We start from the raw sequence: 25,039 nt of genomic DNA, 5'->3' as shown, positions 1-25,039 counted from the left end.
ATAAATATTTATATTACATAGTTATGTAGTCATAACAATCACACATTGCAATTTACAACAGAATTTCCTTCAAACCCAAGGAGCCATGGCAATAATATCTATGAGTGAGTGCTTAACGGAAATCATCTAATATGTGCCTACAAGTTATGAATAGGAAGTGATTATACCTCAGCTGGCTTCTCCTGTGGGAACCTTCAGGGCGTCAGAACATAATTCACCACAATTTGCATTTATATGACACTTTGGGAAGAGGGCACCTGGAAAGAAGCAGCATCAAAACAAAATGCTGCTATCAATCTCTGACATTGTGGCACTGAGATCAGTAGGTATGACAAACTGTCAGGCACACTAGTCAACGTAGACCCTCTTCAGAGTCCACGTTCATTTCCCCCTTAAGCAAGTCACTGATGTTTTCAACTTGTAAGTGAATGTACCTTTTGTAATACTGCTTTATCTGGGCATATCCATACCCCAGTCCTGAAAGACCTGCAGGCATCCATAAACAATTTCATATCTATACTCCTATTAGTGAAATTGGAATATTATCTAGGCCTACCTACAATCATGGATTTGAAAGTCATTTCCTGCTTCTTAGATATAAGGGAAAACTGAGCACGTCAGTCCGATATATATACCCTTGAGCCTGCGTGCATGTGTGTGTGCATGCGTGTCTCAGTATGTATGTGCTTGTGTGTGTCTTAGCTCATGTGCATGTGCCTCATCATCCATGTTATTGCCCTGAGGCAACCAGGAAAAAAACAATTAAAGGGCCCAATAATAACAGCGGCCCAACTCTTCCAGGCCACATGGAATAGTGAAGGTATTTCATAAACAGACTTTAAAGTCAAACAATGTGTAATAAACATATTTGAAACACGGCTAGAACAATCTACAGTACCACATCCCAAGTCACAATTTAAAATAGGCCTAAACAGTGATTTTCACTTGTTACGTTGCATCGTTGTTCCGGTGTGTTCTCCTTAAAAACCTCTTACTTCTACCCCCACCTTTTTTGAAAATTCTGTTAAAAATCTGACTTGCTGGCTAGGTTCACAACGAGTGTAGCTTTAATTCAATACCCTGCTTGTGAATTTTGATCAAGGTTTGAGTTTTAACGAGTACATTTAGCATTTAGCGTAGCGCATTTGCATTTCCAGGTGCCTACTTGAGACATATGCGTCTCAAGTAGATTCAAGAAGTTAAAGGGGCAGTGCAGTCGAAAATGTGGAATTTTATAATAATGCACTTTTACTGTAAGATCTGTTTGGCTCTGTGGGGCTTTTTGGTGTTGTCAACAGGTGGTATAAGTTAATAGACCAAAGAGTTTTCCCTCCTCTTTGCCAATAACAGCTAGTTTTCAGTTTATGCATACAGTTGAAGTTGGAAGTTTTACATACTCCTTAGCCAAATACATTTGAAATCAGTTTTTCACAATTCCTGACATTTAATCAGAGTAAAAATTCCCTCTCTTAGGTCAGTTAGGATCTGATTTGCACTTTCCCCACCAAAGTACGTTTATCTCTAGGAGTCAACACGCGTTTCCTTCCTGAACGGTATAATGGCTGCGTGGTCCCATGGTGTTTATACTTGCATACTATTGTTTGTACAGATGAACGTGGTACTTTCAGGCATTTTGAAATTGCTCCCAAGGATGAACCAGACTTGTGGAGGTCTACAATTTTTGGGGGCAGATTTCTTTTGATTTTCCCATGATGTCAAGCAAAGAGGCACTGAGATTGAAGGAAGGCCTTGAAATACATCCACACACACACCTCCAATTGACTCAAATAATGTCAATAAGCCTAACAGAAGCTTCTAAAGCCATAACATAATTTTCTGGAATTTTCCAAGCTGTTTAAAGGCACAGTCAACTTAGTGTATGTAAACTTCTGCCCCGCTGGAATTGTGTTACAGTGAATTATAAGTGAAATAATCTGCCTGTAAACAATTGTTGGAAAAATGACTTGTGTCATGCACAAAGTAGATGTCCTAACTGACTTGCCAAAACTATAGTTTGTTAACAAGAAAGTGGTTGAAGTGGTTGAAAAATGAGTTTCAATGACTCCAGCCTAAGTGTATGTAAACTTCCAACTTCAACTGTAGCTCCCATTAGGCTCCTCTCAGACCACTCCCAGACAGTCCTAGCAAAATTCTTGCTTGAGAAATTACATTTAGCTAATAAGCTATTTTTGTTCATTTTTGATCATTTTAATTGAAAACAATCACAGGTAGGTATTTCATTGTTACCCAGAAATTCTTTAATATTGAGATCAAATCAAATTTTATTGGTCACATACACATATTTAGCAGATATTATTGCGGATGTAGTGAAATGCTCTGGGCTAATAATGTAAAAATAAAAATAAAAAAAATAATAAAATCAACAGCTGCCAAGGAACTTTATATCAGATCATGAGTCTGTGTTGAGATAATTTCTGGAGGTATGCTTTCAGAGTGGGTTTGTCGCCACTCATTTTCAATATTAATCTTGATAAGTAACTGCAAATGAGAAACAGCTCGAGCATTCTGCTGACGCAAACGGCAGCTAATTTTTCTGCACTTCTCCAAGCTCGCCACACTATAATTGACTCAATATAATGAGAATTTGTATAACTAATGTTGCACATTAGGTGGTAAACTGTTAAAGCTGGGGTGAGATAGTGTGAAGAGCTACTGTGGAAGAAATTAATATTCATTACATACTATACTGTTTAATTTAAGAATTGTCCATTGTTATATGCTAGTATGTTTTACTGGTACAAACTTTTATTGTGTCACTGAGCGTAAATCTGAGCGTAGAGCTTTATGAGCCGGTTGGGTAACTACCACAGTATGTGACCTCCTTTGTTTATGACTGGTAGGAATTTAGCTATGTGGGAGTTGCAGGGAGAAACATAGCTGTTCCCAGTTCCCAGTCCTGTTTCTGCACATCTGCTAAACAGCCACGTAGAGGATGTACCTTTCTATAAAAGCTGAGACCAACTCTTGTTCGTTGGGCTTTGAGCATTGAACTACTATTTTTCTACAATAAGTTTCTTCATGCTCAGTGAAAGAACCAAGGAGAAATAGTATATCTGGTCTCTGGACACATTGCAAGTTGAGTCACCTTCTTCATCCGGTGTAGTAAGTCGCTGAATCTCTCAGATGCAGTGTGGGTAGAGTGGGCAGCTGGACGGGATACACACAACCTGACTAACACCGACTCACGTTCAATATTCATCTCCATACAACACAGGAGAAAGCCTACTGTCCTGCCATTGGTTGAGGCAACAGAGTGAGTGGTTTAAAGAGATAAGTAACTTAATTCCCAACCAGTGAATTGTCTGGCTCTTTAGAGTAATTCCTTAGTTTGGTCTACACATCTGCGTTTTGATAATAAATGCTTCATGAAGAGAGTATCATCTGCTCGTGATAAAGCATATTATCTCAGTCACTAATCCCTTGCGTTACCCGGTGAGCAAAATGTCTCCGTAGGTCTTTCAAGGACAATACCGCCTCTGCTTGGTACAACATACAGTATATATTGTACATTGGGGATCCATAGATGATTGTGTTATTCCCTTTCCTTGGGGTTGATAAGACATTGTATCTCTCCGTGCTGGCGCCAGAGTTGGCTCATGTGTCATAGCACTGGCTCTAATCTCATTCAGCGAGGAGGAAGATCACACCCTCGCTTCTGGCAATGGACCGGGGGACTCTGTGGGCGGTTCAATGCACTGGATTAATTTAGCAATTATTAATTCCTGACAAGCATAAACATACCTAATATGTTATTCCAAGCTGCTCCATTGTGAATGAGATTCATTAAGAGAGACTGGAACACATCATCCGTGAGGAGACGCAACTGACACAGCTCAACGTACGACACATTACTGTCATAGAATATTTTAGGTGGGCAAGGCTGGGGGGTGGACTGGGAGGGGGAGTTGGAGAGGGACAAGCTTGGCCTGGGAAAGGGGAAGGAAGGAAGGAATTATCCATATTACAATGTACTTTTATTTATTTTTTGTGACTTGCAAACCTGCTGTAAAATGAATGAGTTCTGGCCAAATTAGGAGAGGACTTCAGGTCATTATTATTCCTCGTTTGCCATTATATGGTGGTTATTGGCGATAGTGGAGATGGGCTCTATCTGAGGGATCGGGATCGGGTAGCATCAGACACTTCCCTGAAATATGTGTGGCGCCTCCACTCATCTCACTTCTATCTTTCAGTGGACCCACTCCCCCCACGTAGAGCCACACCAGCCACTATACTTTGATTTAATTCACACGGTATTACAAACTGACCACCATATTTCTGTGGCGGTCTTTCTCCATTGTGTTTACAATGACATAATCCACCAATTTGTAGTGAATAAGGGGATGGGTAGGAGCTTAAATGCCCCGAAAAGACAGAACGCCCCAAAGTACAAAAAACGTATTTGCTTAATTTTTTTGTATTCTCTGTGAAATGTTTGCTCAGCCTTATAGATGGAATGTATACAATAACTACACTGAACAAAAAATATAAAGGCAATGTGTAAAGTGTTGGTCCCATGTTTTATGAGCTGAAATAAAAGATCCCAGAATGTTCCATATGAACAAAAAACGTATTTATCTTAGATGTAGTACACATTTGTTTACATACTTGTTAGTAACTGGTCCAATAGACAGTAGTCCATAGACATACAGTAGCCCAAAAGTGTTAAGTAATTGTTACATGAGCACGTCACACCCTGATCTGTTTCAACTGTCCTTGTGCCTGTCTCCACCCCCTCCAGGTGTCGCTCATCATCCCCGGTGTATGTACCCCTGTGTTTTCTGTCTCTCTGTGCCAGTTCATCTTCTTTGCCAAGTGAACCAGCGTTTTATCTCCTAGCTCCTATTTTTCCCAGTCCTCCTGGTTTTGACCCTTGCCTGTCCTGACACTGAACCCGCCTGCCTGACCATTCTTCCTGCCCTGACCAACGCCTTGTACTGTTTGGACTCTGACCTGGTTTATGAACTCTCGCCTGTACCCGACCTGCCTTTTGCCTACCCCTTGTGTTAGAATAAATATCGGAGCTCAACCATCTGCCTCCTGTGTCTGCATATGGCTCTTGCCTTGTGACCTTATAGAGCATTTTTCCTTTGCCAAGATAATCCACCCACCTGACAGGTGTGGCATATCAAGAAGCTGATTTAACAGCATGATCATTACACAGTGTCATTACTTTACTTTCACTAATCTAATGACTTATTTATCTAATCAACTAACTCTGTCTAATTGTTACCCGATTAAATTAATAATTTAACAATTAACTCATTAGGATTTAGGACACCACGAGAGCGGCTGTTTAAAGAGCTACCATCTCCTGAATTAAACTTTACCTATCACATCCATAAAACAGTCAACATATTAATCATAACCTCGTATCATATCTTTCTGAACAGTCGTAACCTCTTGCATTATCAAAAAACCCAGTCTTACTTATGATTCAGTAGTACACAAATTGGTTCATTTACAAACTAAATGGTAACACATGATAAACATACACACTTAATATATTAAAACTGGTCCCTAGTGGACTGACACAATATGCCGGCTTGTTACAAAGGAGATAGAGAGAGGGAGGGGCAGAGACATACTACGTTGGTACATTTAGAAACTACTCTCACAGTAATCATATACTTTGCACACGAACAGCCGCCCGTTTGGAGTAAGAAATCATGAATGTGTGAACGTTCTGGTCCTTCGTGGCTTTCTTGGAAAGGTTTTTGTGCCTTTTTGTGGAATGCTCTGATTGTTCTAAAGGGGTCCCCACCCACCTTCTTCTGTTGTCCTCTTCTGCCGTCGTCCGGTATCCGTTGACTTATCGTGTAGTCCTGAACAGGACTACAGAGTTTATTCTACTTTCCACTCGCTCCTGAAGCTGCCTCTTTGAAGAAAGGCCAGCCAGCCGTGTCGATGGTTCCCAGTGGGGCGATGAGAGTAGTGTACTACGGTGATTTGAGAAGAGTAGTAGAATTGTCCCACTTAAATTTGCTTTTCTAGATACTTTACTTAGGACAGCTAAATCAGCCGTGCCAGTGATTGTCCGGGAGGTAACGTTATCATCTCTACCTCGAGTTGAGATTTCAGACTTCAAACGACTTTGGACGTGAGTCGCAGCGACACACGTCTCTCGTCCGACATGTTAATTCTTAACCCCTCGTTTTGTAAAGTCAATTCAAAAGGGGTGGTTCATGAGGCTGACACGCTCTCTGACCTCACTCAGGGGGTGGTGACTACTCACTTGTATAAAGTTATAGAAACCACTTCCTCTTATAGTTTCTAAGATTTACATCCCTCTGTTAACAAAAACATTTTCATACTTTCTCATATTTCATACACACCGTAGAGGATGGAGACTTCGTACTTGTAGTGAGCATACTTTTCAAGTTACACTACTTCCTCTATAACATGTTTAATGACCTCACAAAATAACCAACAATATGACATTAGTTTTCTATAGCTCGCCTCTGACCATTCCCCAAATTCGCTGTTAGAAATATTGTTCCATTATTCGCTTTTGAACGTGTTAAAATTTCAGCGGGAAAAGTCTCTGAAGACAAAGCACATTCCTTTGTGAATTTGGAGAGGGAGACCCTGGATCATACACGTAACAATAGCTAGGAAGCCAGTCAGCTAACATTAGCTAGCTAGCTAACAGTACCCCTGAACCTATAGCGCTACCGCCAGCGTTTATATTTACCATTGCGTTAGGTTTGTTAAAATAGAGCCCCCTATGTCACATACTGTATGCAGAAAATATATACTCCTGTGTCCATGAGAACCAGGGCTACGGCTCAATGCAAGCTATTTCTATCTACGGTGTCCACAGGTCGATTTATAAGCAAAAAATGTTGTTTGGAACAAGTACCAGAACCACGCAAGTCCCCTAAACAAGGGACTTTATATTTAAGAGGTTTTTAAGGACACACCTCAAATATATCCACTCCTCCCTCCTCAGTGTAAGCATGCTGATGTTAAACAGGTAAATTGACGAACCTTGGCGTTCTTACATGCTGAAATTACAAACTAACTTGTGTTTGACAGTTGCCCCTCCTTAGTGCCAGACAAAAATAGAGCTCCAAGTGTGATTTATAAACTCTCTGTGGCACATATATTCTCTCTTTAATGTTATTGAGACATGCTTGTGACTTATAAGTGTTTAAACTTGGGCTTTGGGAGAGTTTAGGTGGTTCATTAAATACATTTAATAAGGGAAGCAATTATGTCGGCTATGGAGCTAGCTGATGGATTTGTTAATTATTAAATTACTTCAATCTTGATTTTATCATGGATATCAAATGGCCCATAAGAACATTAAACACGGATATATTTGTCAAATGTATTTCCTTTATTAAATGCTTACCTTAAATTTGCCCTCCATTTTACAACAAGTTTCACACATTTCCTTCACTCGTCTGTGTCCTTCCAATATTTACATGAATCCTGGACCACCCACACTTCTACCAAATTACCTTGCTTTCATCTTCTTTATGTGAGAGAAATTGTCATCCCTCAAAGAAAATTGCTTTGTCTTACTGCATGGAAGGAAAATGTTAACCATTTATTTGTTATCTTGTCTGTCAGATGTAGGCCTATAGAACATGTAGGCCTATAGTACGTCATCCAACTACTGGAACCTGTCAAATAAATAATCATAGCATTCATTTACAATGACCCTTATGTTACTGTTTTTAATGATATATACCATAATCATATTCAACAGTGGATTCAGAAAGTATTCAGTCCCATTGACATTTTCCACAATTTTCCATTTTATTCTAAAATTGATTAAGTTTTTTTTTTTCTCATCATCAATCTACACACAATACCCATAATGACAAAGCAAAAACTATTTTTGAGGATTAAAAAAAATAATAATAAACTGAAATATCACATTTACATAAGTATTCAGATCCCTTTACTCATTACTTTGTTGAAGCACCTTTGGCATCAATTAGGGCCTTAAGTCTTCTTGAGTGTGGCGCTACAAGCTTGGCACACCTGTATTTGAGGAGTTTTCCCCATTATTTTCTGCAGATCCTCTCAAGCTCTGTCAGGTTGGATGGGGAGCGTTGCTGCACAGCTATTTTCAGGTCTCTCCAGAGATGTTAGGTCGAGTTTAAGTCTGGGCTCTGGTTGGGCCACGCAAGGAAATGTAAAGCCAATCCTCTGTTGTCCTGGCTGTGTGCTTAGGGTCATTGTCTTATTGGATGGTGAACCTTCGCCCCAGTCTGAGGTCCTAAGCAATCTGAAGCAGGTTTTCATCAAGGATCTCTCTGTACCTTGCTACCGTTCATCTTTCCTTTGATCCTGACTAGTCTCCCAGTCCCTGCCAATGAAAAAAATCCCCACAGTGTGATGCTGCCACCACCATTCATCACTGTAGGGAAGGTATTGGCCAGGTGATGAGCAGTGCCTCTAGACTTGATGCTTGGCAATCAGGTCAAAGAGTTCAATCTTGATTTCATCAGACCAGAGAATCTTGTCTCATGTTCTGAGAGTCCTTTAGGTGCCTTTTGGCAAACTCCAAGCAGGCTGTCATGTCTTTTACTGAGGAGTGGCCACTCCGTCTGGCCACTTTACCAAAAAGGCCTGATTGGTAGAGTGCTGCTGAGATGGTTGTCCTCCCCGATTGCTCAGTTTGTCCGGGCGGCCAGCTCTATGAAGAGTGTTGATGGTTACAAACTTCTTCCATTTAAGAATGATGGAGGCCAGGGCCTCCCGAGTGATGCAGCAGTCTAAGGCACTGCATTGCAGTGCTAGCTGTGTCACTCCAGATCTGGGTTAGATTCCAGGCTGTGTCGCAGCTGACCACAACCAGGAGACAGCTGGTTGTCAGCTGCGCACAATTGGCCCAGCGTCGACCGGGTTAGGGGAGGGTTTGGCCGGCCAGGATGTCCTTGTCCCATCGTGTCCTAGTGACTCCTGTGTCGGGCCGGGCGCATGCATTCTGACACGGTCTCCAGATGTACGGTGTTTCCTCTGACACATTGGTGCTTCTGGGTTAAGCGAGCATTGTGTCAAGAAACAGTGTAGCTTGGAGGGGTTGTGTTTCGTAAGGCTCTCGAACTTCGCTTCTCCCAAGTCCGTGCGGGAGTTGCAGCGATGGGACATTACTGTAACTACCAATTGGAAATCATGAAATTGGGGAGAAAAAAAATGATGGAGGCCACTGTTCTTGGGGACCTTCAATGCTGCAGAAATATTTTGGATATTTTGAAATATTTATATTTCTCCAGTTCTGTGCCTCGACTCATTCCTGTCTCTGAGCTCTACGGACAATTCCTTCGACCTCATTGCATGTTTTTTTCTCTGACATGCATTGTCAACTGTGGGACCTTATATAGGCAGGTGTTTGCATTTCCAAATAGTGTCCAATCAATTGAATTTACCACAGGTAGACTCCAATCAAGTTATAAAAACATCTGAAGGATGATCAATGGAAACAGGATGCACGTGAGCTCGGTTTCGAGTCTCATAGCAAAGGGTCTGAATACTTATATAAATAAGGTATTCCTTTTTTTTATTGTTTACTTTTGCAAAATGTCTAAAAACGTGTTTTTGCTTGGTCTTTAAAAAAAAAAATATCCCCTTTATTTAACCAGGTAGGCCAGTTGAGAACAAGTTCTAATTTACAACTGCGACCTGGCCAAGATAAAGACACAGAGTTAAAACAACAACACAGAGTTATACATAAACAAACGTACAGTCAATAACACAATAGAAAAATCTATGTAAAGTGTGTGAAAATGTAAGGCAATATATAGGCCATGGAAGCAAAATAATTACAATTTAGCATTAACACTGGAGTTATAGATGTGTAGATGATGATGTGCAAAAGAGCAAGAGGATAAGTAACAATATGGGGATGAGGTAGTTGGGTGGGCTATTGACAGATTGGCTGTGTACAGGTACAGTGATTGGTAAGTTGCTCTGACAGCTGATGCCTAAAGTTAGAGAGGGAGATATAATATATTCATATATTTTTGCAATTGGGTCCAGTCATTGGCAGCATAGAACTGGAAGGAAAGGCAGCCAAAGTAAGTGTTGGCTTTGGAGGTGACCAGTTAAATATACCTGCTGGAGCATGTGCTACAGGTGGGTGTTCCTATGGTGACCAATGAGCTGAGATAAGGCAGTGTTTTAATTAGCATAGACTTATAAATGACATGGAACCAGTGAGTTTGGCGACGAATATGTAGTGAGTGCCAGCCAACGAGAGCATACAGGTCGCAGTGGTGGGTAGTATATGGGGCTTTGGTGACAAAACAGATGGCACTGTGATAGACTACATCCAATTTGCTGAGTAGAGTGTTGGAGGCTATTTTGTAAATGACATGGCAGAAGTAAAGGATCGGTAGGATAGTCCGTTTTATGAGGGTATGTTTAACATGAGTGAAGGAGGCTTTGTTGCGAAATAGGAAGCTGTTTCTAGATTTAATTTTGGATTGGAGATGCTTAATGTGAGTCTGGAAGGAGAGTTTACAGGCTAACCCGACACCTAGTTATTTGTAGTTGTCCACATATTCAAAACCAATCAGAGTAGTGATGCTAGTCGGGTTGGAGGGTGCGGGCAGCAATCGGTTGAAGAGCATGCAGTTGGAGGCCTCGGAAGGAGTGTTGTATGGCACTGAAGTTCGTTTGGAGGTTTGTTAGCACAGTGTCCAAAGAAGGGCCAGATGTATACAGAATGGTGTCATCTGCGTAGAGGTGGATCAGAGAATCACCAGCAGCAAGAGTGACATCATTGATATAAACAGAGAAAAGAGTAGGCCCGAGAATAGAAACCTGTGGCACCCCCAAAGTGACTGCCAGATGTCCAGACAACAGTTCCTCCGATTTGACATTATCTGAGAAGTAGTTGGTGAACCAGACGAGGAAGGCATTTGAGAAGCCAAGGCTATTAGGGTCTGCCGATAAGAATGCGGTGATTGACAGAGTTCAAAGCCTTGACCAGGTCGATGAAGATGGCTGCACAGTACTGTCTTTTATCGATGGTGGTTATGGTATCATTTAGGACCTTGAGCGTGACTGAGGTGCACCTATGACCAGCTCAGAAACCAGATTGCATAGTGGAGAAGGTACGGTGGGATTTGAAATGGTCTTTAATCTGTTTGTTAACTTGGCTTTCAAGGATTTTAGAAAGGCAGAGCAGGATGGATATTGGTCTAACAGTTTGGGTCTAGAGTGTCTCCCCATTTGAAGAGGGGGATAACCGCGGCAGCTTTCCAATCTTCGGGGATCTTAGACAAAACAAAAGAGGTTGAATAGGCTAGTAATAGGGGTTGCAACGATTTTGATGGTATTGTGGGGTGTTGTGTGTAGATTGATGAGGGGAAAAAATTATTGAATCCATTTTAGAATAAGGCTGTAATGTAACAACGTGGAAAAAGTGAAGGGGTTTGAGTACCTTCCGAATGCACTGTATACAGTGGTGTCCGAAATGATTGACACCCTTGATAAAGATAATCAAAAATGAAGAAAAAAAAATCTCAAAAAGGTAAGAGACAAAAAGTTTGAACAAAATTGTTTTATGAGTTGTAGAACTCATTGGAAGTGATCATAGAACATTACTCTATACAGAATCCTTCCAGATCCTTGAAATTCTTCGTTAAGTTTCAGCCTCCTGGCAGAATGTATAAAAGTTGTGTAAAGTTGATGATGCCGTTGACCTTTACAAGGGCCCTAGGATCAGTGAAAGCAAAATAGCCCCATAACATTAAAGCTCCACCACCATTACAGCAGAAATTGGGTTATTTTCTGCTTATGGATTCTCATTTCAAAGCCAAACACAACACTGGTGTGCATGGACAAAGAGTTCTATTTTCATGTCATCCAACAAATGTTAACTTCTGGAGTTTGCTAAATGGGTAGGAACTTTGATTGGAGCTGGTGCTTTGGTCAGATGACATGAAAATAGAGCTCTTTGGCCACGCAAACCAGTGGTGGGTTTGGTGTCAAATTGAGTTTCTTATTACATTTATAAAAAAAATAAGACAAAAAAAACATTAATATACAGTGCCGTGCAAAGTATCCATCCCACTTGGCGTTTTTACTATTTTGTTGCATTACAACCTGTCATTTAAATTGATTTGGGAGAGTTTAGGATTTCCTGTAATGGGAGAGTTTAGGATTTCATGTAATGGACATACACAAAATAGTCCAAATTGGTGAAGTGAAAAAAATAACTTGTTTCAAAGAACTATAAAAAATAAAAAACAGAAAAGTGCTGTGCACCCCTTTGCTATGAAGCCCCTAAATAAGATCTGGTGCAATCAATTACCTTCAAAAGTCACATAATTAGTTAAATAATGTCCACCTGTGTGCAATCTAAGAGTCACGGGATCTCAGCATATATACCTGTTCTGTAAGGCCCCAGAGTCTGCAACACCACTAAGCAAGGGGCACCACCAAGCAAGTGCAACCATGAAAAAAAAGGAGCTCTCAAAACAAGTCAGGGACAAAAAAAATATATAAAACTTTGAACATCCCACAGAGCGCCATTAAATCCATTATTAAAAAATGGAAAGAATATGGCACCACAACAAACCTGCCAAGAGAGGGCCGCCCACCAAAACTCACGGACCAGGCAAGGAGGGCATTAATCAGATAGGCAACAAAGAGACCACAGATAACCCTGAAGCAGCTGCAAAGCTCCACAGCGGAGATTGGAGTATCTGTCTATAGGACCACTTTAAGCCATACACTCCACAGAGCTGGGCTTTACGGAAGAGAGGCCATAAAAAAGCAATTGCTTAAAGATAAAAATAAGCAAACACATTTGGGGTTCGCCAACAGGCATGTGGGAGACTCCCCAAAAAATATGGAAGAAAGTACTCTGGTCAGATGAGACTAAAATAGAGCTTTTTGGCCATCAAGGAAAACGCTAAGTCTGGAGCAAACCCAACACCTCACATCACCGCGAGAACACCATCCCAGTGAAGTATGGTGGTGGCAGCATCATGCTGTGGTGATGTTTTTCATCGGCAGGGACTGGGAAACTGGTCAGATTTGAAGGAATGATGGATGGTGCAAAATAGAGGGACATTCTTGAGGGAAACCTGTTTCTGAGATTTAAGACTGGAGGTTCACCTTCCAGCAGGACAATGCCCCTAAGCATACTGCTAAAGCAACACTCGAGTGGTTTAAGGTGAAATATTTAAATGTCTTGGCATGGCCTAGTCAAAGCCCAGACCTCAATCCAATTGAGAATCTGTGATATAACTTAAAGATTGCTGTACACCAGCAGAACCCATCCAACTTGATGGAGCTGGAGCAGTTTTGCCTTGAAGAATGGGCAAAAATCCCAGTGGCTAGATGTGCCAAGCTTATAGAGACATACCCTAAGAGACTTGCAGCTGTAATTGCTGCAATAGCTGGCTATACAAAGTATTGATTTTGGGGGGTTGAATAGTTATGCATGCTCAAGTTTTCAGTTTCTTTGTCTTATTTCTTGTTTGTTTCACAATAAAATATATTTTGTATTTTCAAAGTGGTAGGCATGTTGTGTAAATCAAATGATACACAACCCCCCAAAAATAAATGTTAATTCCGGGTTGTAAGGCAACAAAATAGGACAAATGCCAAGGTGATTTATACTTTCGCAAGCCACTGTATCTTGATGTCTTCACCCACCTGAGTCAATACTCCCGAGTGGCATAGCGGTCTAAGGCACCTCAGTACTATAGGTGTCACTACAGACCCTGGTTCGATTCCAGGCTGTATCACAACAGGCTGTGATTGTGAGTCCCATATGGCGGTGCAATTGTTCCTGAGTTTGGCCGGGGGAGGTTGTCATTGTAGATAAGAATTTGCCAATTTCAAGTCTCGATGCTACCACTTCCGTGCTTCATGGTTGGGATGGTGTTTTTCGGCTTGCAAGCCTCCCCCTTTTTCCTCCAAACATGACGATGTTCATTATGGCAAAACAGTTATATTTTTGTTTCATCAGACCAGAGGACATTTCTCCAAAAAGTACGATCTTTGTCCCCATGTGCAGTTGCAAACCGTAGTCTGGCTTTTTGATGGCTGTTTTGGAGAAGTGGCTTCTTCCTTGCTGAGCGGCCATTCAGGTTATGTCGATATAGTACTCGTTATACTGTGGATATAGATACTTTTGTACCTGTTTCCTCTACTACCTTCACAAGGTTCTTTGCTGTTGTTCTGGGATTGATTTGCACTTTTCGCACCAAAGTACATTAATCTCTAGGAGACAGAACGCGTCTCCTTCCTGAGCGGTATGGCGGCTGCGTGGTCCCATGGTGTTTATACTTGCGTACTATTGTTTGTGCAGATGAACGTGGTACCTTCAGGCATTTGGAAATTGCTCCCAAGGATGAACCAGGCTTGTGGAGGTCTACAATTTTTTTCTGAGGTCTTGGCTGATTTCTTTTGATTTTCCCAAGATGTCAAGCAAAGAGGCACTGAGTTTGAAGGTAGGCCTTGAAATACATCCACAGGTACACCTCCAATTGACTCAAAGTATGTCAATTAGCCTATCAGAAGCTTCTAAAGTCATGACATAATTTTTGGGAATTTTCAAAGCTGTTTAAAGGCACAGTCAACTTAGTGTATGTAATCTTCTGACCCATTGGAAGTGTGAAAGTGAATTATAAGTGAAATAATCTGTCTGTATACAATTGTTGGAAAAATTACTTGTCATGCACAAAGTACATGTCCTAACCAACTTGCCAACACTATAGTTTGTCAACAAGAAATTTGTGGAGTGGTTGAAAAACAAGTTTTATTGACTCCAACCTAAGTGTATGTAACTTCCGACCTCAACTGTATGTGGCCTTTGGTTTCTATCGGGTGGTTGATTATTACAATGATTATTACACCTGTGCCGTGTGTTTTGGCTTTCGTGCCATTGTGGATTGCGCATGTGATTACGGGTCTCGTCCCGTGAGTTAATCATTGTGCGCGTGTGATATTTATTCAAGGTACTCCTCGCTCTTTTGTTTGGGTTTCAACCCTGTTTTTGTACAGTGTTTGTTTGGTCTTCATCCCTGTGCCTTTACACGGCACATTTGGGTACAATAAAAAAATATTACGGATTTCTGCGTCTGTGTCCCGAATTATACCAGCATGACAGTGATGTGTTGTGTTGGATTCGCCCCAAACATAACACCTTGTTTTCGGGGGAAAAAAATTAAATGCAATTTTTTTTGCTGTATTACTTTAGTGGATTGTTGCAAACATGTTTTAAAGTATTTTTTCTTCTGTACAGGCTTCCTTCTTTTCACTCTGTTGTTTAGGTTTGTATTGTGGAGTAACTACAATGACCCATCCTCAGTTTTTTTCTATCACAGCAAATGACCTACTTAACTATTTTAAAATCTCAATTGGCCTCCTGATGAAATCCCTGAGTGGTTTTCTTCCTCTCCGCCAACTCAGTTAGGAAGAACACCTGTATATTTGTTATGACTGGGTGTTTTGATACACAATACAAAGCATAGTTAATAAACTATGTTTACCAATTTACCAATAAGTGACCTTCTTTGCGAGGCATAGGAAAAGCCCCCTGGTCTTTGTGGTCGAATCTGTGCTTGAAATGTATTACTCGGCTGAAGGACCTTCCCTCTGTCCAAAAGGTCCTGCAGAAAAACATAAAACGTTGTATACAGAGCACTGGTAAGGAATTATCTGTTTTTGGTCACAGCACTTTTCAAAAACGCACCAATTATTTCCATACAGCGAGCATGTAGAAGCTGGGGCCCTAGCACTAGCAATGTGCACCTCTCCTTGCCAGCATGATTTGATTTGCATCTTGATACATCAGGTCCGATATGATACAGGAACTACACTTTTGTTTGAAACGATTCGGTGCTATTGCATGAACACACTCATTTTCCATTCTAAATTAAAATACTGATGGAGCTCAGGAGCTGAGCTGGATCTGTCTGAGCTGGGTGTGGTGGGTGTGGTGTGTGTGTGTGTGTGTGTGTGTGTGAATTATGTAGTGTGTGAGCTGAGCTGTAGGGCAGACTGAGCATCTACGACTATCAGATATGTTTTTGTCCCTCCATTTTTTTATCTGAAATTCTCATCACCCACTGATTAACTTGTCATATAGCAGATTAAAATGTTTGAGCTAGTAATAATGTCAATATTTATCTTTAGAAATGAGCTATGACATACAGTGCTTTAGGGGAGTAATCAGAACCATTTTCCAATATTTTGTTACGCTACAGCCTTATTCTAAAATGTATAACATTTTACTCAACAATCAACACCTCATAATGACAAAGTGAAAACAGATTTTTAGAATTTGTAGAAAATGTATCAAAAATAAAAGCAGACATACCTTATTTACATAAGTATTCAGACCCTTTGCTATGAAACTCAAATGAGCTCAGCTGCATTCTGTTTCCATTGATCATCCTTGAGATGTTTCTACAACTTCATTGGAGTCCACCTGTGGTAAATTCAAATGATTGGACATGATTTGGAAAGGCACACCGTTGATGTAAGAGCAAAAACCAACCCATGTGTCACGCCATGGCCTTAGTATTTTGTGTTTTCTTTATTATTTTGGTCAGGCCAGGGTGTGACATGGGTGATTTATGTGTTTTGTCTTGTCTAGGGGTTTATTAGATTTATGGGGTTGTGTTTAGTAGAGTTGTCTAGGAAAGTCTATGGTTGCCTGGAGTGGTTCTCAATCAGAGGCAGGTGTTTATCGTTGTCTCTGATTGGGAACCATATTTAGGCAGCCATATTCTTTGGGTATTTCGTGGGTGATTGTTCCTGTCTCTGTGTTTTGCACCAGTTAGGACTGTTTTCGGTTTAGATGTTTATAAATAACCACGCTGCGTTTTGGTCCGTCTCTCTTTCACCGGAAGAAAACCGTAACAACATGAGGTCCAAAGAATTGCCGTAGAGCTCAGAGACAGGATTGGGTCGAGGCACAGATCTGGGGAAGGGTACCAAAATATTTCTGCAGCTTTGGAGGTCCCCAAGAACATAGTGGCCTCCATCATTTCTTAAAAGGAAGAAGTTTGGAACCACGAAGACTCTTTTTAAAGCTTGCCACTCGGCCAAACTGAGCAATCGGGTGAGAAAGCCCTTGGTCAGGGAGGAGACCAAGAACCCGATGGTCACTCTGACAGAGCTCCAGAGTTCCGCTGTGGAGATGGGAGAACCTTCCAGAAGGACAACCATGTATGCAGCACTCCACCAATCAGCCTTTATGGTAGAGTGGCCAGACGGAAGCCACTCCTCCGTAAAAGGCACATGACATCCCGCTTGGAGTTTGCCAAAAGGCACCTAAAGACTCTGTCCATGAAAAACAAGATTCCCTGGTCTGCTGAAACCAAGATTGAGCTCTTTGGCCTGAATGCAAAGCGTCAAGTATGGAGGAAACCTGCCACCATCCATACAGTGAAGCATTGTGGTGGCAGCATCATGCTGTGGGGATGTTTTTCAGCGGCAGGGACTCGGAGACTAGTCAAGATCTAGGTAAAGATGAACAGAGCAAAGTACAGAGAGATCCTTGATGAAAACCTGCTCCAGAGCGCTTAGGACCTCAGTCTGGTGTGAAGGTTCACCTTCCAAGAGGACAACCACCGCAAGCACACAGCCAAGACAACACAGGAGTGTCTTTGGGACAGGTCTCTGAATGTCATTGAGTGGCCCAGCCAGAGCACGGAATTTATCCAGATCAAACATCTCTGGAGAGACCTGAAAATAGCTGTGCAGCGACGCTCCCCATCCAACCTGACAGAGCTTGAGAGGATCTGCAGAGAAGAATGCGAGAAACTCCCCAAATATAGGTGTTTCAAGCTGGTAGCGTCATACTCAAGAAGACTCAATACTTTAATCACTGCCAAAGATGCTTCAGCAAAGTACTGAGTAAAGGGTCTCAATACTTATGTAAATGCGATAGTATTTTTTAAATATACATTTGCAAAAATGTCAACTTGTTTTTTCTTTGTCATTATGGGTTAGTGTGTGGAATGATGAGAAAAAAAAGATGAGCAAGTTTAGAATAAGGCTGTAACGTACCAAATGTGGAAAAAAACAAGGGGTCTGAATACTTTCCGAATGCACTGTACATAGCAAAATAATATAACACAGCTTTGGATTCACCCCTGTCTCAAAAGCGAATGGTTTTGACCGTTTGGAACTTTACAATTCTGACCAGTGTGGCTCGCAAAAATGACCACTGTCCTTGTTATGACATTACATATTTACCCTGTTCATGTAAAATTGACTAAAGGCATTTACTGTACTTTTTGCTGCATTTATTGATAACGAAATCTGAAAATACTCTGGATACATTCAGTAACAGGATAAGAATGTTCCTTGAAAATGTGTGTTAGGTGCCACAGGTGTGCCAGTGCTGAGACAGGGGCTGGGGCTATGCTCGCTTCCCCTTGCGCTTAGCTAGCACTTTCTATGTCTCCAAAAAACACCTAGAACAAAGTGAAACGTAACTTTCGTTCAACAGTTGGAATAGTGGCCTAGCTGCTTTGCGCAGTGCTAGCCAGAGAAACGAAACCTTTAATAATGTGAACTTATCTAGCATTGGTCACGTTGGCAAGTAGTCTAGCTGGTTACCACAAAGTTAGATGAAAGCTGATAACCCTGTTCACTGCAGGGTTGTTCACTACCCATTCAATGATAACCCTGTTCACTATCCATATATTTAGATATGTAATATGGTGTTATTTTATGCCTGGATATGAAGTGTCAAAAACTACTAAACAAGGCAGAACATTCCATTACACCATAACCTAGTTGTCAACAGTATTTTGTATGTTTTGTAACATTTTCTGAACTTGACCATATTAATGAAACTGTCATTGTCAAACATGCACCTAGCCCAATGCTCTGTTGCTGATGACTGGGATGAATTCAGGAGCAGATATCAGGAGCAGGACTAGACACCCTCTTTGTGACTGACATAAGGGCATGTACGTGATAGGCCTATCTGGCTTACACTGCTTCTCAGTGCTCCAGGCGTCACTATAGACCCTGGTTCAATTCCAGGCTGTATCACAACCGGCCGTGATTGGAAGTCCTGCTAGGTGACAAGTAAAGTGTTACCATGATTGGTTTGTCGAGACATTTAGGAGACTCCGGTGAATCGCACTAGTGAGATGTCAAAACTTGTCACGCCCTGGCCTTAGTTATCTTTGTTTTCTTTATTATTATGGTTAGGTCAGGGTGTGACATGTTTTTTTATGTGTTTGTCTTGTCTAGGGGTTTGTATGTTTATGGGGCTGTTTCCTGTCTAGGTAAATTGTATGTCTATGGTTGCCTAGATTGGTTCTCAATTAGAGGCAGCTGTCTATTGTTGTCTCTGATTGGGAACCATATTTAGGCATCCATGTTCTTTGGATATTTTGTGGGTGATTGTTTCCTGTGTCAGTGTTTGTGCCACACGGGACTGTTTCGTTGCCAGTTCACTTTATTATTTTGTATTTGTGTTCATGTTTAGTTTTTCTTATTAAAAACCATGGACACCTACCACGCTGCATATTGGTCCTCCGATCCTTCTCGCCTCCTCTTCAGATGAAGAGGAGGAAGTCTGCCGTGACAAAACTAATAGTTGAAAGAGAAGCAAAAGTTTTTGCTCACAATGAAAGTAAATTGTGATCATCCTCACAAGTAAAGCCAGTTCTCATTGAAAGCAATCCCATTTGTAATTGTCTTTGCAACCTCATGCTTTAACCCAACTCTACTTGAATAGTCTAACAAGTGGCAGCTCTCTGAGAGGGTCCCTCTTCCGGTGCAATTCTCATATGAAGCCCAAACATTTGATGGAGAAATGGGCTAATGACTAAAATGTTGTGATAACCTTAATAAATAATACAATTAGAAACCATTGCATGGCAATCATGTTTTTTCATAGTGAAATACACTATTAAACCCAATCCAAAACCATTACAAACCAGTGTGTTTGGGACTTTTACCATTGAAGATCCTTAGAACTGCTGTAGCTTAATGGTTTGGTTGTTCACCAACAATGGTCTAACTAATCCAGGCTTTTTTTAAGGGAATAAACTACACACACAGGAGCTGTGTCTTGGACACAGATTAAGATTATGAGAAGGACAAACTGAATTGCTTACATGGAGGATTGGCTTGAATTGTGAGGATGACCACACAATTTATTTTCATCATGAGCAAAAGCAATGATCAAAGCTGCAAAGAAAATGTTGTGAACAATTTAAAAAAAAACAACAAACCAGTTTTTATTTTATGTGTGGCAGTAGCAGGAACAGTGGCATCTGGTGGCAAAACCAGGTACTTTCACACTAATTTATGGGGGAAAATACAAGCGACTTCAATAGCTAATTTATCTGAACAGGGGGGGGGGAAACATCACCAAATTCACTGAGAATACATTACATAGTATGAATAAATAATAAACAATGCACTGCTTCATAGTACTTGTCAAACGTAGAGAACTGACACTGTATACTGGCCGATGGGGTGGGTGGGGTGTGGTGGGTCTGTCGGGGGTTCTGGAAAATGTATTTGGATTAATCATTGTCAAGAAGTACTATTTTATTGAATGCTTTGAAGAGGCCAATTTGGGTTCAATCAATTATCTTATCTGTTTTTAACTACAGAAACGATTTCGGAACAATTGGCGATGGTGGGTGTCAAAATCATCTTGTACTTTTTCAGGTGGAACGAGTCCGTTGACACATCAGAACTGTTGTACGCATACTTTGATGGGTTCATGCACAATCACAACCCAAAATACACAGTCCCAGTGTATGTAATACCACTCACTTAGATTATAATTTTGACTACAGTACTGTACATCAGCACTTCACAAGTTGCTACTTTTGTCTTTATGTGCGTGACTCTCACCTTTTATCACCTCATCGCCGGAGACCATTGAGACATCATCATGGTCTTGTTTCTGCTCTGTGTGGTCATCGTAAACAATTTTCCACTTCCCCCTTGTTGACGTGGTTCTTACCTCTCTCCCAGTGTGGCAGGCTCCTCTTCAGACCCTTCAGTCTGATAGTACCACTGATTACCAGCCGGCAGGCCTGAATGGAGAGCAAACAGTCAGCGATAGGCTTATTATGAATGATTAATTTCAGAATGCATCTGCTGTTATAGGCTAAGGCGATATATGGGTTGGTTGAATGCTCACCACATGCCTTATTTTTCTATCTCTGTTTAAAACAGAATTTAAAACAGAACACGTGCTTGCAATCGTAGACAGGAGTGACCATCCATTTGTCCTAGTATTTCACACTGTCATGGCTACGGTGTGATATATGGCCTTCAAAAAGTTACATGTTAGAAGCTTAAACCAGTGTTTTTAAATGAATAAAATAAGTTTTTACTTTTCACTTTTTGTTTTGTTTTATTTGACTTGAAAGTGTTTTACAATTTGTTGAATGTGTTCTCCTCCTCGTAATAGGTTCCGGCTGTGCAAGGTACCACTTGGTTGCCCTGCTACAGTATTTCTATGTAAATGGCTCTAGAATGATTGCAAATGAAATTACAGTAATGCAAATGAAATCCCACCAGACTTCTATTTTTTTGTGTTGCTACCCCATTATCCATCGGAGACTACAGTTGATCTAATATTATACAATAAGTGAAATTGTGTCAAAGCATCATAAATCAAATCACATTTATTTATAAAACCCTTTTTACATCAGCAGATGTCACAAAATGCTTATACAGAAACCCAGACTAAAACCCTAAACAGCAAGCAATACAGATGTAGAAGCACGGTGGCTCGGGAAAAATTCCCTAGAAAGGCAGGAACCTAGAAAGAAACCAGGCTCTGAGGGGTGGCCATTCCTCTTCTGGCTGTGCTGGGTGGAGATTATAAGAGTACATGGCCATTAAGGCCAAATCGTTCTTCAAGATGTTCAAATGATCATAGATGACCAGCAGGATCAAAAAATAATCACAGTGGTTGTAGAGGCAGTAAATGTCAGTTGGCTTTTCATAGCCGAGTATTCAGAGGTCGAGACAGCAGGTGCGGTAGGGAGAGAGGGAGAGAGGGTAGAAAACAGCAGGTCCGGTGAACAGGTCATGGTTACATAGCCACAGGCAGAACAGTTGAAACTGGAGAAGCAGTACGACAAGGTAGCACATCTTGTGAACAGGTCAGGGTTCCATAGCCACAGGCAAAACAGCAGAAACTGAATCAGCATGTGCACAGCCAGGTGACATCAGGACAGATAGTCCTGGTGCATAGGCCTAGGGCACAGGTCCTCCGAGAGAGTGAGAGGGAAAGAGATGGGAGGGATTAGAGGGAGCATACTTAAATTCACACAGGACACCATAAGACAGGAGAATTTCACCCGATAGGAAAGACTGACCCTTGCCCCCTGGAACATAGACTATTGCAGCGTAGATACTGGAGACTGGGATAGTGGGATTTGGGGGACACTTTGGCCCAAGAAAGTTTATTCTTCTTATTGGTGTCATTTTAGTAGTTGTTTCTTTGCAGCAATTTGACCATGAAGGTCTGATTCACGCAGTCTCCTCTGAACAGTTTATGTTGAGATGCGTCTGTTACTTGAACTCTGAAGCATTTATTTGGGCTGCAATCTGAGGTGCAGTTAACTCCAATGAACTTATCCTCGGCAGTAGAGGTAACTACTGGTCTTCCTTTCCTGTGGCGGTGCTCATGAGAGCCAGTTTCATCATAGCGCTTGATGGTTTTTGAGACTTCACTTGAAAAATGGATGACCTTCCGTAATGACTGACCTTCATGTCTTAAAGTAATGATGGACTGTTCTTACCATATTATGAACATAGTCCTATTTGGTAAAAGACCATCTTCTTTATACTACCCCTACCTTGTCACAACACAACTGATTGGCTCAAACGCATTAAGATGGAAATCATTTCCACAAATTAACTTTTAACAAGGCACACCTGTTAATTGAAATGCATTACAGATACCTCATGAAGCTGATTGAGAGAATGCCAAGAGTGGGCAAAGGGTGGCTACTTTGAAGAATCTCAAATATAAAATAGATTTTGATTTGTTTAACATTTCTTTGATCACTACATGATTCCATATGTGTTATTTCATAGTTGTGATATATTCACTATTATTATACAATGTAGAAAATAGTCAAAATACAAGAAAAATCCTGGAATGAGTACGTGTGTCCAAACTTTTGACTGGTAATGTATATAATTTATGGTAGAGTGGTCAGATGGAAGTCAGTCCTAAGTAAAAGGCACAGCAGCCAGCTTGGAGTTTGTCAAAAGGAACCTAACGGACACCTGGCACCATCCCTACAGTGAAGCATGGTGGTGGCAGCATCATGCTGTGGGGATGTTTTTCAGAGGCAGTGACTGGGTGACTAATCAGGATCGAGGGAAAAATGAACGGAGCAAAGTACAGAGAGATCCTTGATGAAAACCTGCTCTAGAACACTCAGGACCTCAGACTGGGGCTATTGTTCACCTGGAAGGCTGGGCCACTCAAGGACATGCTGTCTTGGCAGTTTGCTTAGGGTCATTGTCCTTAGTGGCCCAACCAGAGCCTTGACCCCGATAAAACTTCTCTGGAGAGACCTGAAAATAGCTGTGCAGCAACGATCCCCATCCAACCTGACAGCGCTTGAGAAATTCCCCAAATACAGGTGTGCCAAGCTTGTAGTGTCATACCTAAGAAGACTCAAGGCTGTAATCGCTACCAAAGGGGTTTAAAAAAAGTACTGAGTGAAAGTCTGATTACTTATGTAAATGTGATATTTTAGGGGGGGTTTATTTATATACATTTGCAAAAAATTCTAAAAACCTGTTTTTGCTTTTCCATTATGGGGCATTGTGTGTAGATTGATAAGAACTATTTAAAAAAAAAACATTTTAAGCCATTTTAGAATAATGCTGTAACGTAGCAAAATGTTGAAACTGCATGGAACAACAGGTAGTCCCTGCAAAATAATCTGAAGTGTCTGTTCTATATCTGAGAGAGATGAGAAATATCAAGAAAACATTTATTTTTTTTGTCAGACCATGTTATCTTGTTGCACACACACACACACACACACACACACAGCAAGTGGTGTTTGGTTTAATCATTGCTCATTGATTTGGTTAGAACAACACGCACTGTGGGGGAATTTAGTCCTGAGTTTGGAACGTTATTCCCTGTTTATGCACTTTTATCTCTATGCGTATTCTGGCCTTGAACTTAAACATAAGGAAACAAATGTATATTTAAGTAAACCATGCATATGTGACCCGTTTCAGGAAACTAGGCGTATGTCGAGGGTCACGACTTCACAGGAGAGCCGTTTGAACTTTTTTGGGGGACACAGAAATGCCTTCTCGAACTTGTAAACTTTTATGTGCCTTAAAATAACAAATGTGTATGCCATCTGTAAATACAAATACAATTGTTAAATTACGTGCCTAGTTGGTTTAGCCACAGAAAAAGTGAGCAGCCTTCCCACTAGCCATGATCGGCTGGACATGACGAGAAATGAGTTGGGATTGGTCTGCCATATAACACACCTTCTGTCTATTTGAGCTGGTCAGTATGTCTAGGTAATCCTGTCTAGCGCAGCTTTAAAAAAAAATGTATTGTGTATTAAAACTGCGTAAGAGTTGCTCTCCACTTTCTGGAGGACTGAGTTTTGCTAGCTAGCTATATTTTCAGATATGACACATTTCTAATTTTAACAGAAAGAGCCATATGCTTAGCTAGCTAACATTGAACCTGGTTGGTTAGCTAAGTTACCTGCAGATTCATGCTGGGTATTAACGGCATGAGTTGTGATTATGGTTAATTGTTTACCTAGCTGGCTAACGTTAGCTGGCTGGCTCGCTAGCTAGCATTACGTATATGACCTTATTATTTGTATCTCAGAGCCATTTGCTTAGCTAGCTATAGCCTAATGTTAGCTAGCTAACATTGAACCTGGTTGGTTAGCTACCTGCAGAGCTAGCTAGCTAGCTACATGTCTTAACAAAATATTCCACTATGCAAGTAACCATTTCGGGTGTGTTCATAAAAAAGTCTGTCCATCTACTCCAATTTAGGAGCACTCTCGTCTGAGTGTGCCAGAGAGCG

Source organism: Oncorhynchus mykiss, chromosome 27, assembly GCF_013265735.2.
Source record: "Oncorhynchus mykiss isolate Arlee chromosome 27, USDA_OmykA_1.1, whole genome shotgun sequence".
NCBI lineage: Eukaryota > Metazoa > Chordata > Actinopteri > Salmoniformes > Salmonidae > Oncorhynchus > Oncorhynchus mykiss.
Note: the sequence above shows the minus strand (reverse complement) of the source record.